This window comes from Seriola aureovittata, chromosome 16 (genome assembly GCF_021018895.1).
Source record: "Seriola aureovittata isolate HTS-2021-v1 ecotype China chromosome 16, ASM2101889v1, whole genome shotgun sequence".
NCBI lineage: Eukaryota > Metazoa > Chordata > Actinopteri > Carangiformes > Carangidae > Seriola > Seriola aureovittata.
The window spans coordinates 23811881-23826910 of NC_079379.1; the positions used below are offsets into that span (position 1 = coordinate 23811881).

At 40.7% G+C, this 15030-nt stretch overlaps 2 long non-coding RNA genes across 2 annotated transcripts; both read left to right on the plus strand.

Moving 5' to 3' along the window:
* The first annotated feature begins 1978 nt into the window (after positions 1-1978).
* On the plus strand, positions 1979-3409 carry LOC130184117 (uncharacterized). Its single transcript, XR_008829932.1, has 3 exons — positions 1979-2567; positions 2902-3016; positions 3156-3409. It is a non-coding gene; the product is annotated as an uncharacterized LOC130184117 (long non-coding RNA).
* Positions 3410-6500: 3091 nt separating this feature from the next.
* Positions 6501-8538, plus strand: LOC130184064 (uncharacterized). Its single transcript, XR_008829922.1, has 3 exons — positions 6501-7246; positions 7348-7447; positions 7679-8538. It is a non-coding gene; the product is annotated as an uncharacterized LOC130184064 (long non-coding RNA).
* Positions 8539-15030: the final 6492 nt, after the last annotated feature.

Consider the following 15030-nt stretch of genomic DNA (forward strand, 5'->3'; position numbering starts at 1 on the left):
TCTCTTTGTTACGTCTGCCAGCCAAGTCTAATCCAGGACACAGAGCGGGGCCCGGCGCTGCCAAGTCCACCTGGTGGGACAGCAGGGCGGCTCTCTGGGCCACATGTGGTCTGACACGGTAATACTTTAAAGCACTGCTGACACCAGGGCTTTCAGATCCACGACACCTGAAGCTGCTGTAACTGCCAGGTCCAGCAGTCTGTTTCTGTACGTCTTTATGTCAGAGTAGGTTTGATGAATCGTATCAACAGAGAGAATTCAGACTGATGTAAAACAAAGGACAACGTCACATAAGTAATTTAAATATCAGAGTTAGACAGCAGTTAGTTAGGCCTTTTCAGTATTACCTAAAACTCTCATATTATGACTTCAAGTGCTTAAAGGTCACATATGTTATTATATATATATTTTATTTTACACTTCTTCTGTTTTATTTTGAAGTGTTGATCCTTAAGAAGATATATTTGTGTTTTTAAGAACCAAAAACCATCTCAGTGTAGTTTCACATCTCCTCTCTCAGGCTTCTCTCTGCAGCTCTAGTAACAACAGACTGTTTTCTGAGTGATCCAATAAAAATAAAGCAGATTTCAGGTTAAAAACACTCAGAGAAACCAAATCCTGTAAAGGTTTGGATGGTGGGTCCAGGTGGGCGGGGCTTGGTGACTGCGTTGTTGTGACATCACAAAGTTCCAGAAGTCCTGACGGCTGGTTTTAAGGCTCAGTTTCTGAATACAGGCTGTGTGCATTTCTCTGTGGACTGAGGCTTTGATACTTTCACAGTATTAATATAGAACCAAGACCTGCTTTATAATCAGCAGTCCCTTGTTCACTTCCTGGATTCTTGTCCAGGTTTGAAGCCATAGAACCAGTGTTGATTTTTGTGTTTGTGTGCTTCACTGTGTTCACCAGCTAAAGCCCTTTTCCACCAGTGCAGTGGTGGAAAGTGCAGATTCAGTTCAACTTGCGAACCTTCAAAGAGCTGGTTTTGCTTTTCCACAGGCACAGAGCCACATACAAAATAGTAAAGTTGTTGGCTGGAAAACCGAAACAACAAGCTGAGAGATGTTAAAAAGGTCTGTAGAGGGTTCATCCCATCCAAAGAGACTTAATTTTAACCTGTAGTGACCAATGCTGATAACCCAGTGTAACCTCTTTCTGTGTTTTCCTAAAAAGACTAAAGATCCAAGAGTTCAGTGTTTGTAAAGGACAGTGTGATTCAAGACTGCCAGAGCGTGAACCACACCCTTTCCCGGGCGCTGATGTCATCAGCTGCTTGTTTCTCTGTAAACAGCTTTGACAGTCAGGTAGATGTCATCCGCGCTCCCCGCCCTGAAGCAACGGGTGACGCAAACAAGGCTTCACTGCAGGATTTCCATTCAGTTTGCAAACGTCTGTTTTTCACTCCGGTCCTGCGGCTGAGTCTCGCCGTCTGGGAGAGTCAGCCTCACCATAAACTCCCTTTGCACTCTTGCTTACGAGATGACTCACCTCAGCGCTCCAGTGAAGTGGGTGCTTCAGGGCGAAAAGACGACAAGAGAGAAGTGATGATGCAAGTATCCGAGGTATGTGGAGCGAGGTCACTGACTGTAGTGTCAGACCACATGAGAAAGTCTCACACTTTTGACCTTTGATGTATGTAAACAATCACTGGCCATTTTTAGTGTCATGGTCCCCTGAGGACGAGTCTCGGTGCTTCTGGTGTCCCCTGAACTTTTCCTTTAGTAGTGGTTCTGTAAACAACCACAGGCCAGATTTCCATTAAATTTCATGTGCACACACTTGTAGTCCCGAAGGCCTTAAAGCTGGTTGGTTCAGGTTATTCGACGTGGGGTTGTGTTGAGGTACTTATCCATAGTGAGTGTATCACCCAGTCTGCAGAAGCAGCAGGATACAGAAGCTTAAAAAAAACGCCCACAGAAAAATGCTGTTATCAGTTGAAGAGCTTTATTTTGAAAACTTTCATCGCATAAACAAAATAAGACATTTGAGACATTTGAGGCCTGATGGAAATGTAAACTTTGCAGCGGGCAGAATACCAGAAACATTTCTAAGTATATTTATGATTCCAAACATTTAATGACCCCATAACCCTTTAAACTTTACATTGTTGGCCCTACTATTTCTAAAGGTTTCAGTAAACTCCAGAATCTGTCTAGGAGTCAGACAGGTGTGAGTCAGCAGTGACGGAAGCTTGTGTTTTGCCTGTTTTACATGAGGCTGTGATTATTTATTTTTTAATAACTCACTGCCTGTTCAGGTGCAGCCGTGACTCAGACACACACATAATTGCAGGTTTCATTGCACAACAAACTAGAGTCTGACCTGAGGAAACTCCAGGTGATTTTCACAGTTCCCATAATCTGCTTCACGTACAATTTAAAGCGTTAACATGCTTTCATTCGTCATTCGCTCTTCTTACGTTTCTTTATCTGTGATACAAAGACACATTATGAAGGACAGCTTGTGCTGCTCCCGCAGTAACTGCTGGAAATGAAAGCTAGCTTAGCTACGATCTCACAGCCTAGCCCATTAGCTTCAGCACTGCAGCTTCTCCACAGAATTTACAAGTAAGTAAATGAAATCATTCAAAATGCTCATGTTCATTTGCCTACATGCTAATTACAACCTACTACATCCACTGTCTCATCTAGGACTAACAGCTACGTGTTTGTCTGACTGCTGCATAATATTCTCAACATAGTGGATCTGTTCATAAAGGCGTCATTCGATGGTCTATCATTTGATCGAGCTGATAAATCACATGTAAACTCGCCACCGTAGGAACAGTGGTTACGTGACCTTCGCACCGGGCCACGCGACGAGAGTTCGACTCGAAGCTACTTTTTCATTTATAATCCAAGTTATAATCCATAATCTTAGATATCCTTATATTTCCTACAGTTTTGGGTCCCAGTAGCTGAATATGAAAGTGTCAAATGATGGGAGACAAGCCGTACACACTTTCTGCAGTGTATACAACGTGCAACAGATGGTTCCTATAGAGAGAGAGTTAAAGGTAATGTCAAACTTTTTATAGGTGTTTACAAATCACATCAAATTGTAGATTGAGAATTGAAATGAATAAATGTTCATGAATAAATACCAGGACACCATCGATACTTTTGTCACATTTACATGTTTATTTCTTCTTGTAGCTGCTTGAAGAAAATCAACATGTACAACAGCGTCATTTGGACAATGACTGAAGCAACAAGCTGCAAATTGTCTTGAGGTCGTCAGATGTGGGCCAGGCTAATCTGGTTGAAACAAGATATTGTCAGAGCGCTGTGAGACGCCCTGCGGCTCGAAGAAATGTGATTTGTGCTTGATGATGTGATTACATACCAACACAGATCACAGAGTGTTAGTCACACGGCCGTAAACTCTGCTCTCTCCCGAGGTGATTGTAGGGAAGCTACAGTGATTTAATATTAAAAGTATTATTAAAATAAATGTCCATATACTGTCTGTTGTCTGTTGACCTAGCATTAGCTTGACTAATAATCACTTTGTTAGCGTTTTACATTTGCTATTTTAAACAATTAGTAGCTGTTGACTTAATGAAACTTGAATCTCCCTTTTCTGTTTTCATGTAGAATCATATTAAAGTGGCCACAGACGACTTTTCAACTTTCACCCCCGAAGCGTTTCCAAGTGGTTTCTAATGTCGATAAAGACCGAGTTCAGATCAATTATAACAGAATATAGTAAATTTAACCACCTCGCATTTTAGAAAAGCCACCGTCAGAAAATCTGTTTGTTTCATCATCTGTTCGATAATCTGTGTGTTTGTTTCTAGCTGCTAGCGGAAGTGTTAACTAGCGACATGGCTACCGCTACCGCTACCGCTTTATTTAATCATGAAGTTTTGAATATACATTCATATAGACTACAGTGGTTTATAGATACATTCACATATGTATTCATACTGGTTAGTGTCCAAAGCAAGAAGCAACCGTAAGAATCCCAATTTGAACTGGAAAGCCTTAGTGCTCAGATAAAGGCAGAATAACTGAATCAGTTTGGGCGTTGGGACGACCGGGATTTGTCCCAATTAGGCTGTAAAACAAATCTACCAGTCTCTTCACTGACCCCCTTTTTTACCCCCCCTGCTAAATACAAGATACAACTAACCTTAAAGGGAATATCATTAGTTTTGCAGGTATTGGGCAAAGTTATTTTAATGTATCCTCTGGGGAACATGAACATCTGTATGAAATTTCATGACGATCCAAAGCAACAGCTGAGATTTTTCAGGCTGGAACATCGAGGGTCCGACGCTACCATCCCTCCGTCCTGACCGTTATCTATGTGATTTGTTTCCAAAAACATTTCACATAATGCGTCTGGACAGTGTCTGTTTACCAGGCAGGAGGCGTCTGATGAACAACCACATGTTGCCCACGCTTGGATAACCATGATGACATCACCATGACAACATCAGGGTTATATATATATTATTTTTTATTTTTTATTCAGACTTTAGAACGCTTCCTCTAGAGTCACAGAAAACATTATGCAACGTGTTGCAGATTGTGATCAGTGATCACAGAGGTTAAAAATGGTGGAATCGGGGCGTCGTGTAGCGTAGTGGTTTAAGCAGGCGCCCCATGTGTAGAGGCTACAGTCCTCGCTGCAGTTGGCCCCGGTTCGAATCCCGCATCGGACGGCCTTTCGCTGCATGTCATTCCCCTCTCTCTGCCTCCCTGTTTCCTGTCACTCTCCACTGTGCTGTCCATTAAAGGCATAAAAAAGCCCAAAAAAAAAATATACTTTAAAAAATGGTGGAATCAAAACTTGTTTTTGTTGAGAAGAAAAGGTGGGCTGTTGGATCCAGGTGTCGCCGTATCATACTGAAGTTACAACACGATTTCACAACATGATTTCACAACACCCCGACCTACATGGACAAAACATTTCATGCTTGAAATATCCATGAAAAAAGTTCTCAGGTGTGGAGGTGAAGCCGCTGCAGCTCTGTGCGATGGAGGGAAACATGAGAAGGAGGAGTGAACAGCTGGGAAATCTTTTATAATCAAACACAATTATAAGACATCAGAGTATTTTATACAACTTCAGGTCATATTATGGGTCTATATTACCTCATTTTAAAGTCTTTAAGAGACATTTGCAGCAAATGTAAACTATGTTTTATTTAATATGTCACGTAAATCAAATTAATGCTTTTACAGATCGGAGGATGTTGAGGTAAGTGATGGTGTTTTTGTGAGTGTGATAGTTTGTGAGGCTTCGTTCTGTGAGACTTGAACTTGGGAAGCGTTTTCACATGCATAGTTAAAGGAGTCAATATTTGACTTGGTGCGGCTGCTGCAGCTCGAGCTTTACGGTCTGAATGATGCGAAGCCGCGGCTGAACTCAGCAGATAATCTTCACCATCAGCACTGAGAGTCTCTTAATTACGATCATACACTCTGGAGCATTACAACTTTAAAACAAGCATCAAACCTGCTGCATGTGAATGAGGGTGAAAGGGCAAGTGTGTCTCTGATTTGACTAAATAATCTTAATGGACTCCTCTGCTTGTTTAACGTTATTCAGTATTATCCCCGCAGCAGCTCTAATGTGATACAGCCTCAGACAAAGGGTTAGACTGTAAAAACCAGGCCATGAAATATCTCTGAGAGTCTTATAAAGAAGCAGCTCTGACCTTTTGTGTTACTGCAGGAAATTTATGTCAACTTTGATATATTTTTTGTGGGGAAACACATCTCTGGAAACACAGTCTCAAAAACAAAAGGCAAGCCATGAAACAAAGGCATGTCTTTATAGGAGCTGTTTCCTGAATCTGTGATGTCAACCTGTAAAAACCGAAGAAACTAAAGATGTCAAATATAAACACACAAATTGACAGTGTATCGCCATAATTTAGTCCACAACCAAATAAAAGTGGATTAAACCCGAGACGAATCCCAGTGGGCAGCACATCGGTGGACCGTCAAAAATAATCCATAAAGTCTCTTTATTTCTCCTGTCTCTTTATTTGTGACCTCATTGCGTCGTGTTCTGCTTCATATCAGCTGCTTCCTGCCTGTTATCTGTTCGCTTCTCTCCTCCTCCGTGTGCCCACATGTGCAGTGTTTTATTTTAAAGATCAATTCACAGTACAGCTGTTATTATTGTTTCTGTCTTAATCACTGCGACCGCTAGGTGTCGCCTAGCAACAAAACGTAACCGCGGGTCATAGCGACCACAGACGACCTGTGGGCTCATATTTTTTTTGTTTTTGTTTTCGTTTTTTTACAGGACATCACTGCTCTGACAGTTGTAACGTCTGACCGCCGCACAGGCTGCAAAGTGTCCTGCGTTACTATGACAACCAGCTGCCGTGAGGTGTGATGTCATCAGCTCTGACACAACAGCAGATTTAGCAGAGTTTCCAATACAGTGCTTCTGTTCATGTAAATGTTTTTTTTTATATTGCAATGAAACCTTATTAGAAATGTCCTCAAGGCGTCACAGCACCTGTTGTCAACTTTTTATTTAATTTGTTTTTCTATATCGCTGGATCATCCACACTGTTAATCAGTCATCTCTCTTCCATAATGAGATGTGACTGAATCCGTGACTGGGAGGTAGGAACAGTTGTGCATCAGGTATTTCTGTTCGTTCTGTCCATGTTTTTAACTTCTCACTGTTTCATTCCACTTTGTTTGTGCTGCAGAGACGCCGAGCGGCGTCTCCTGTTATCTGTGTCCAGAACTCCCTTGACAAGATGCTGCTCTTCACTGAAGTGGACCTCTCTGTGTGAAACAGAGAGGAGCGCTGCCAAACAGCAAAAGAAAGAAATGCAAACTTGTCGTTTGAGCCTCCTTAGTGCTTCATTTCATCTTTTGCCAGAGATCACCGCGGTTCACAAGGCAGACTTTGGAACGGGGCCATCTCCTTGGTTTCCTAGATTTGCATGGCTGTCCAGACGTCAGCAGCAACCCCCTCCCTCCCTCCCTCCCCCCCCCACCGCCACCGCCGCCACCACCACCACCACCACGCCGGCTCCTAAATGCGTCAGCAGTCCTTCCTCCCATCCCCCTCTCCTCCTCTTATCCATGCTGCCTCCCTGCAACACCTCAGCTCGGCTCCCACAGCACATTGTGTCCTTGAGGACTCACTAACTACAGGCACCCCTTCCCCCACCCATGCACTCTCTCCCATTGCTATTCAGCGTGTTTAAGTCTGCGCTAATAATTCAGCTCTAATCGGACTGATACAAACACTCTGATTATTTCCAGTAAGCGCCTCGACCACATGTTATCTTTGTTTAAGTGGGATTGAAATCAGAATGAATAAGCTGATTAATTCTTGTCAATCTTGTCAAATTTCTTCTCACAGCTTGGGAAGTGAAGAGACGTACGTTCGTGTTTACGTCAAGAATGAGGTCATGCGCAGAAACGACACAGCCAGAAAGTAATCTGGCTAAATCGTTTACAAGGTACAAATTTTTCTTTTGATCAGTTTATGTAAAGGTTTAAAATCAGCAATCTGCAACTGATTCTGCTTCTGTTTCAGATATATGGAGCAGTTTCATTTTATTAAGGCTTTTAAACAGATTAATCTCAACATTAGTCTCCATGTTAACCTCAGTGAGTAAATTCATGTGAGTGTAAAATGATGAGCACAAACTAGACCCCTGCCATTTTCTGTCTTGTTTGTGGCATTTAAGATGCAGCATCGAGGCTGGAACACATTAACCTGATTATCGCAGGTTATTCTGGAAACTGGGTAACTATGCTTTTTTTTTTTTCACATTCTCTTGTGACTATTAATAAACTTTAATTTGGTTTCAGAATGTTTCTTTCCATCCATTGATTCTGTAGCTCTGTGACTTTGAAAGCGGATTGTCAAAGCAAAGTTTCAGGGAGGGAGATCGGCAGGAAACTGTCAGACTATTCTCAGGGAGGCGAATTAACCACGGGGGAAAAGGTAGTTAGATCTCATCTATAATATTACACGATAATTTATTTGTTTTTTTATAAAGAAATGTTAAATGTATAATGTTTGCCTCTGACCTGAGGTGAAGTACAAGCATCAAGTAGCAGAAAATAGAAATACTCAAGTACAAATACCTCAAAACTGTACAGTGCAGTAAGTGAGTAAATGTATTTACTGTTGTTACTTTCCACCGCTGACTAGCTCCTACAGCTAAGTATGAAACGGTTTGATTTCAGTGTAATCTGATTTATTGGGAGTTGTATTGGGTTTTCAGTTGTCTGATAAATAATACAACTATCTCTGGCACAATCTTATTAATCTATTTGAGAAAGTCTGTATTAAAAATAATGTTCAGATATACAGTGTTATTACCAAACGTCACAAACCAGAAACCAAACTACAGGATACAGGACAGAATGGAGGCTGGGGCTAGCTGGTTAGCATGCTAACTTTAAAAGACGTGATAGAGACGAGAGTTAACTTTGGCGTTTCCACCTGTTGGCGAGTAAAGGAATGAAGTTTGATGTTTAACTTGCAACGTGACTAGAGAGTAAACAGCTGTTAATGCTAACGCTAGCTATGCAGCAATAGCAAAACTTACAAATAGCTCCTTTCGGTAGCCATGCTAGCTGCTCTGTGAGGTTGTGATATGGCACGGTGTTACTTTGAGCTAAATGTTAGCTTTAGCATGCTAACATGCTGACAATGAGAAATCTAACATGCTGAGGTTTATTTTTTAATGTCTACCATGTTAATTGTCTTAGTTTAGCATGTTAGCATGGTATAAGTCTAATCAGGAAAGAACTGAAAACATTTTATTTTTCTGTTTTTTTTTTTAAAAAAAAAAAGAAGATTTCCACATTTAATGAGGCATTTATTCTGTTTAAGACATAAAATTATTACCCCATCTGACTTTTACTGCAGTTGTGCTGGTTTACAGTTCAGGGGGTGAAAATAAGATGACAGACTTTTCTCATTGTGGACATTTTGACTCATTAAACAGGTGATGGCTCAGTTCCTATGAAATGCACCAGGTAGCTATAATCAATGGGCACAGCACACACAGTACCAGTGCTCTGGAAACTGGCCCCACCTAAATGGAATGCGGCCATTAAATATGTTGTTAATTACATCTGTGCTGACGAGCCGTGGCCAGTACAGTTGAACTGTCTGCAGATCTGTGCAGTAAAGCTGGTGACTAACATGTTATTGTTGAGTTAAAATGACACAACCAATAGCAAAGATGGCAACAGCTACAAAAACAAAAGAAACTGAATATTAAAACTGCATTCATGCTGTGTCAGCAGAATGAAAATAACAGGAAAACTCATTATTATTCCATCCTAGGGGCACTGACACATTATTCCACAGTGGCTACCTGATTACCATGTATTCATATGTTAAACAAAGCCCAAATTACATATTTTTATTTTTTATTTTATTATTTAAGTGAAATGAAATATGCATAGTGGTTTGTGCTGCCATATTTTGCCAAAGGTTTGTTGGCACTTCTGTATTTCTTGTCAACATTTGGGAAATTCCTGAATTAGCCGAATTACGACAGAAAAGTTCTGATTTTGTACAATAGCAACATGACACATTCACCACACTGGTTAAATGCAGGTACTTAAAATCAAATTCCATAATGCACAATTTAAATGATTGTTTACATCCAGTCTTCTTCACTGCCTTTTATTAGTGCATGTGTCGCTTTGAGTCTTGCTGAGTTTACAGCCACCAGCTGTCAATCAGCAGGACAAAATGACTCAGCAGGATGTGAATCACACTACCTGTTTGTGTGCTCATGTGTGCGTCTGTTGTATGTTATGCATATGTGCCATACAAACAAAACAGAGACCCACGTGTAATTGTACCACAGCGGTACTAGCAGACAGCAACATCCGCAGGGTACCTATTAAAGTAAGTATACGAGCGCTCTTATTTTGAGGTGCTGCGTTGGACTGAGGGCTGGAGCCTGTGTCTCCGTTGTCTACCTGGTCTTTGTGGAGAGCTGGAGGCCAGAATGCCTCCACGTTCTTTTTCTTTTCTCCAATTTCAACAACAAAACTTGAACGAGAATGCTCTTTGGCCTGGACTCTCGCTGGAACTTAAAGTCCCTCCCACGACTGACTCGATCCCACGTGGCAGCTGACAGTCTTTTATATGACGGCCTTTTATACTCTAATACAGAGCAGCAATCAAACCGAAAATAAAGAAAGGGTCTGGTTTTAACTCTCCAGCAGCTCTGCAAACACCTCGGAGACCTGATTTCAGTAGTTGAGTCAGGCTCTTCCCCCTGCCCCCAGTGAGCAAGTGCAAAGAAAGGCCTTTTATTGACACAGCTTGAAAAAAGGAAAAAAAAAGAGAGACTTGTCAAAAAAGCAAGTGATGTGAAGCAGTCAATACTCTCTACTCCCTCAGCTGAGGCCTGATTGTCTCATGAGCTCTGCTCTGTAAACAGACGTCCCTATAGAACCAGGCGACCGGCACCGGAGCAAAAACATAAAATAAGATAATGAAAAAAAGAGCATCCCTGTACGAACGGCTGGCTAAAAATATATCCTCTCTGTGCCTCTCCAAGGTCACTCTGTCATTTTGATTTGATTGGAACACAGCAGTCACAGCCATCCTCCTCCTGAGCCTCGCTAACAAGCGTGGCATTACTCTGCCAGCGATTGCTCAAACATCTTCCACATCTGAAGCACTTGTTATCCTCTTAGATTAATTTTGCTTCCTTGCCTGAGCCATAATGTATTTCATCTGTTGAACCAGGTTGACCAGGTCCTGCAGACTTGATCCTCTTTTGAATCTAATACACTACATCTGTTTTTCTCATTCAAGGACGGATGTGGAGAATTATTCTGCAGACTTTTATTCGCTTTTCAAGTCTTACGAACATTTGCATGTTTGCTTGCAAGTGTTACCTGAGGACAGTATTTTTAAGGGGAACTAACGAATGCTTTTTCCTGTAGATATCCTTGATGTTTGTTTACACTGGTGGCTGTTTGCCTTCTGATGATCATCAACCGGAGGTCATAGTCTACCTGGAGTTTTATTGAACACGTCACCTTGTAAATTTATGACAAGTTTGCACGGCTGAGTCACTGTTGCCACAAGAGGATGCCTCTAATATTTAAAAAGCGATGACACTTCTGTGTAAATATTAGTAGAGAAAAGGCAAAAATATAAGAAAAGGTTTCTGAAACTGAGTTCAGCCGACGTCTGCGGTATCCATATGAACATAAGACAAGTAGTGGGAGCCATGTGCTGCACCGTGAGTCAGGCGAGCGGCTTACGGGAGATGGTGGTGGGGGGGTTTTCAGATGTGTGTTTCAGAGGTGTGACACACATGTTGACTCAGGCATCTGAATTCACACTGCTGATGCAACTTTTAAACCTACAACCCCGTAGCTTTAAAAGAAATCTGGGTAAAGCTGCTGCTATGTCGGCAGGTTATGCACCTGTGTAAAGCAGGTGAGATTTAGGAGTTCACACACTCAACGTACTGTGTGCACTGTGAGATATTCCCCTGCTTCACGCACATGTGGCACGACTCTGACACGTGTGTGCACACACACACAACGCTACTGTCACTAATGGACTTGTGTCTCATCAAGCCTGACAATAACAAAGCCTGCTTTTATAGTCAGGGAGTGAGTGAAGAGATCATGAGGATCGCTTGGTTAATCTATTACAGCCAAAGTACCCTTGAGCAAGAGCCCATGAATACAACGCTGAGATAAAGGCAGCTGCTGGAACGTTTACGTCCACAGTTACTGTGAGACAAAGCAAAACGCAGTTTATTCCCTTGTTGTTTTGTCTGTCCCCGTAAAAGTCAGATAGTACTTCAGTCTATGGGCTGTGCATTTGTGATTGCTCCTCTATGACGACACCCGGCCACAGGAAAAACAAAACACAACGTGACGCGCTGTGTGTGGGAGAGGCTGGGAGGAGGGAAGCAAAGTTTCTGCATGGTAAGAAGACTTAGTCAGCCACCTCCGTGCAGCTTAGCTGGCTGATCAACACTCAGTCACAGCTGCTGCTGCTGCTGCTGCTGCTGCTGCTGCATGCACGGTTATGTTTGTGCTAAGTCAACCACACAAATAAATCATGAGATAAGAAGTAGAAAAAAAAAAAAAAAAAAAACTCTCCACAGATGTCTGTTGCAAAGGCTGAACAGAAGAACAGAACCGGATATGTGACATGAAACTCGTATCAGAAAGGGGAAGCAGGCTGTGAAAAGTGTTGGAAGTTGAGTTTTAATTTTAATATGTTTGCGAAACAAGCCGTGTGCTAATCTGATCTAGAGGAGTGTTTTTTTTTTTTTTTTAGAACTAAGCTGAAGCAAGTGTCATTAATCAAACTGAGTCATATCATCAAAAAGAAAATAAATAAAACCGTGAAAATCTGAGTTTTCATTCATGTATTTCTGCCACAGGCTACCCAGTTTTCTCCTAGTTTCAATTTCTTATACTTCCTCTGTTTGTACTCGTGTATTAAATCCATTTATTTAAGAGGATTTGGTAGATTTTGGTGGTAAATACCATTTGATGAGGGTACTTTGTTGCCTTGACCCCCTCCCTGAATGGAGAGTAGTTGTGCATGTTCTGAATGCATGTGTGCTGCAGATAAATGGACAGGCAGGGACCCTGGCAGGAGAGCACAGAGCAGGCAGATTCATGGCCAGACAGTAGAAATCTGTCAGCCTCCTGGCAACGTGAGAGGACACCTGGAGGTAATGTAAGCAGCCCCTACCACCCCCCACCCCCTCCTCTCTCTCTCTCTCTCTCTCTACTTCTTCTTCTTCTTTCTCTTTATCTCTCCGTCCCATCCCTCTCCCACCCTCTCCTCGTGACTCATCACCAGAACCTTAATCACCAATGAGTGGGCACTGCCTGCTCTTCCACACGGCAGAAGGGCTGAGGAAAAACTGTGCTGATACACTGTTGCCCCCTGCTGGATGCTGGGTTGTATTGCACTACTCCCCACATGGCAAAGGGATTAGTGTTCGTTTTCACAGGAACAAAGAAGCTGTATTTATGCACTTAAAAAAGCACTCCACCAATGTTACACGTGTAAGTCAATTTACTAATGTAATAGTATTAATGTAATATCTAGCTTGTGGAAATGTCCTCCGGGGGTCTTGGGGAGTTTTTTTCCTTTCTGAAAAAACAACCCTGATGATGCCAGTCTGAGTTACTTTGTCTTTATTGACCTGATGTATCTTCATTGTCAGTTTGGGCTCTGAGAAAAAATAATAATAGAAAACATGAAGGACAAAATGTCATAAGTCAGTGTATATAGTAAGGCATAAAAAAAGTGACAGTATTGTAAGGCTTGTGGACAGTGCAGTGTAATGGTTTCCACTGAGAGCATGTTGAACCTGTGCGCTTCAAACACATGGGCACTTAAGTCTGTGTGAGTGTGACGGACGAAGAGTATGGCCACCCCGTCCACGGCCAGCAGGGGGTGCACGGCATGAGCTCCTCCAACCAACACAACTGGTGGCGAGCCATGGAGGACGTCTGAATTCAGCCCAGCCAGGAGCTGCTGCGCCACGATGAGCTCTGACATCATTACCAGGTCACACATAGCATGGACATGTGTGGATTCCTCTGCTGGTGGTCGTTGTGTTTCTTGTCTGGACCAAATGTGGTTCAATGAATGATGTAGAATATTTGACTGTATGTACTGAATGTAGAACATTTCACCCCATGTAAAGATAAGATGGTCACAGTATGGTAAGGAGTTGCCAATAAAGGTAATGTGCATGTCTGTTCACTGCGGGAGGAAGGAGGGGTACTCAGAGAAACAGGATGAAAAACTCCACACATTAGGGACCCAAGCTGGGATTTGAACCCAGAAACTTCTCATTGAGAGGTAACTGTTCTACCCATTATACCACGATGCCAGACTGTAAAACCAAACATAGTGTAATAAGACATAAAAACTAAAAAAAAAAATTCATAAAAAAGGTCATAGTATAGTAAGGCATGAAATTTCATAAAAAACGACATGGTATAGTTAAGGCATAAAATTTCACAAAAAACGTCATAGTATAGTAAGGCAAGAAATTTAAGAAAAAACAACATTTTATGGTGACCCATAAAATTTCATAAAAAACGTCATAGTATAGTAAGGCATAAAATTTCATAAAAAAACATTATAGTATAGTAAGGCATAAAATATCAAAAAATCGACATAATAATTTCATAAAAAACATCACAGTATAGTAATGCATAAAATTTTAAGGAAAAACGTCATTGTATAGTAAGGCATAAAATTTCATAAAAAACATCATAGTATAGTAAGGCATAAAATTTTGAGAAAAAAACGTCATAGTATAGTAATTTAAAAAATTTCATAAAAAACGTCATAGTATAGTAAGGTATAAAATTTCATGAAAAACATCATAGTATAGTAAGGCATAAAATTTTAAGAAAAAACGTCATAGTATAGTAAGGCATAAAATTTCATAAAAAAACATTATAGTATAGCAAGGCATAAAATTTCATGAAAAACATCATATTATAGTAAGGCATAAAATTTTACGGAAAAACATCATAGTATACTAAGGCATAAAATTTCATAAAAAATATCATAGTATAGTAAGGCATAAAATTTTACGGAAAAACATCATAGTATAGTAAGGCATAAAAGCATCAAAAAACGTCATAGTATTGTAATGCATAAAATTTCAGAAAAAATCTCATAGTATAGTAAGGCATGCTAACGCAAAAGAACGTCATAGTATAGTAAGGCTTAAAATTTCATAAAAAACATCATACTATAATAAGGTATAAAATTTCATAAAAAACGTCATAGAATAGTAAGGCATGAAATTTCATTAAAAATATCATAGTATAGTAAGGCATAAAATTTTAAGGAAAAACATATTAGTATAGTAAGGCATGAAATTTCATAAAAAACATCATAGTATAGTAAGGTATAAAATTTCATAAAAAACGTCATGGTATAGTAAGGCATAAAATTTCATAAAAAATATCATAGTATAGTAAGGTATAAAATTTCATAAAAAACATCATAGTATAGTAATGCAAGAAATTTCAGAAAAAACGTAAT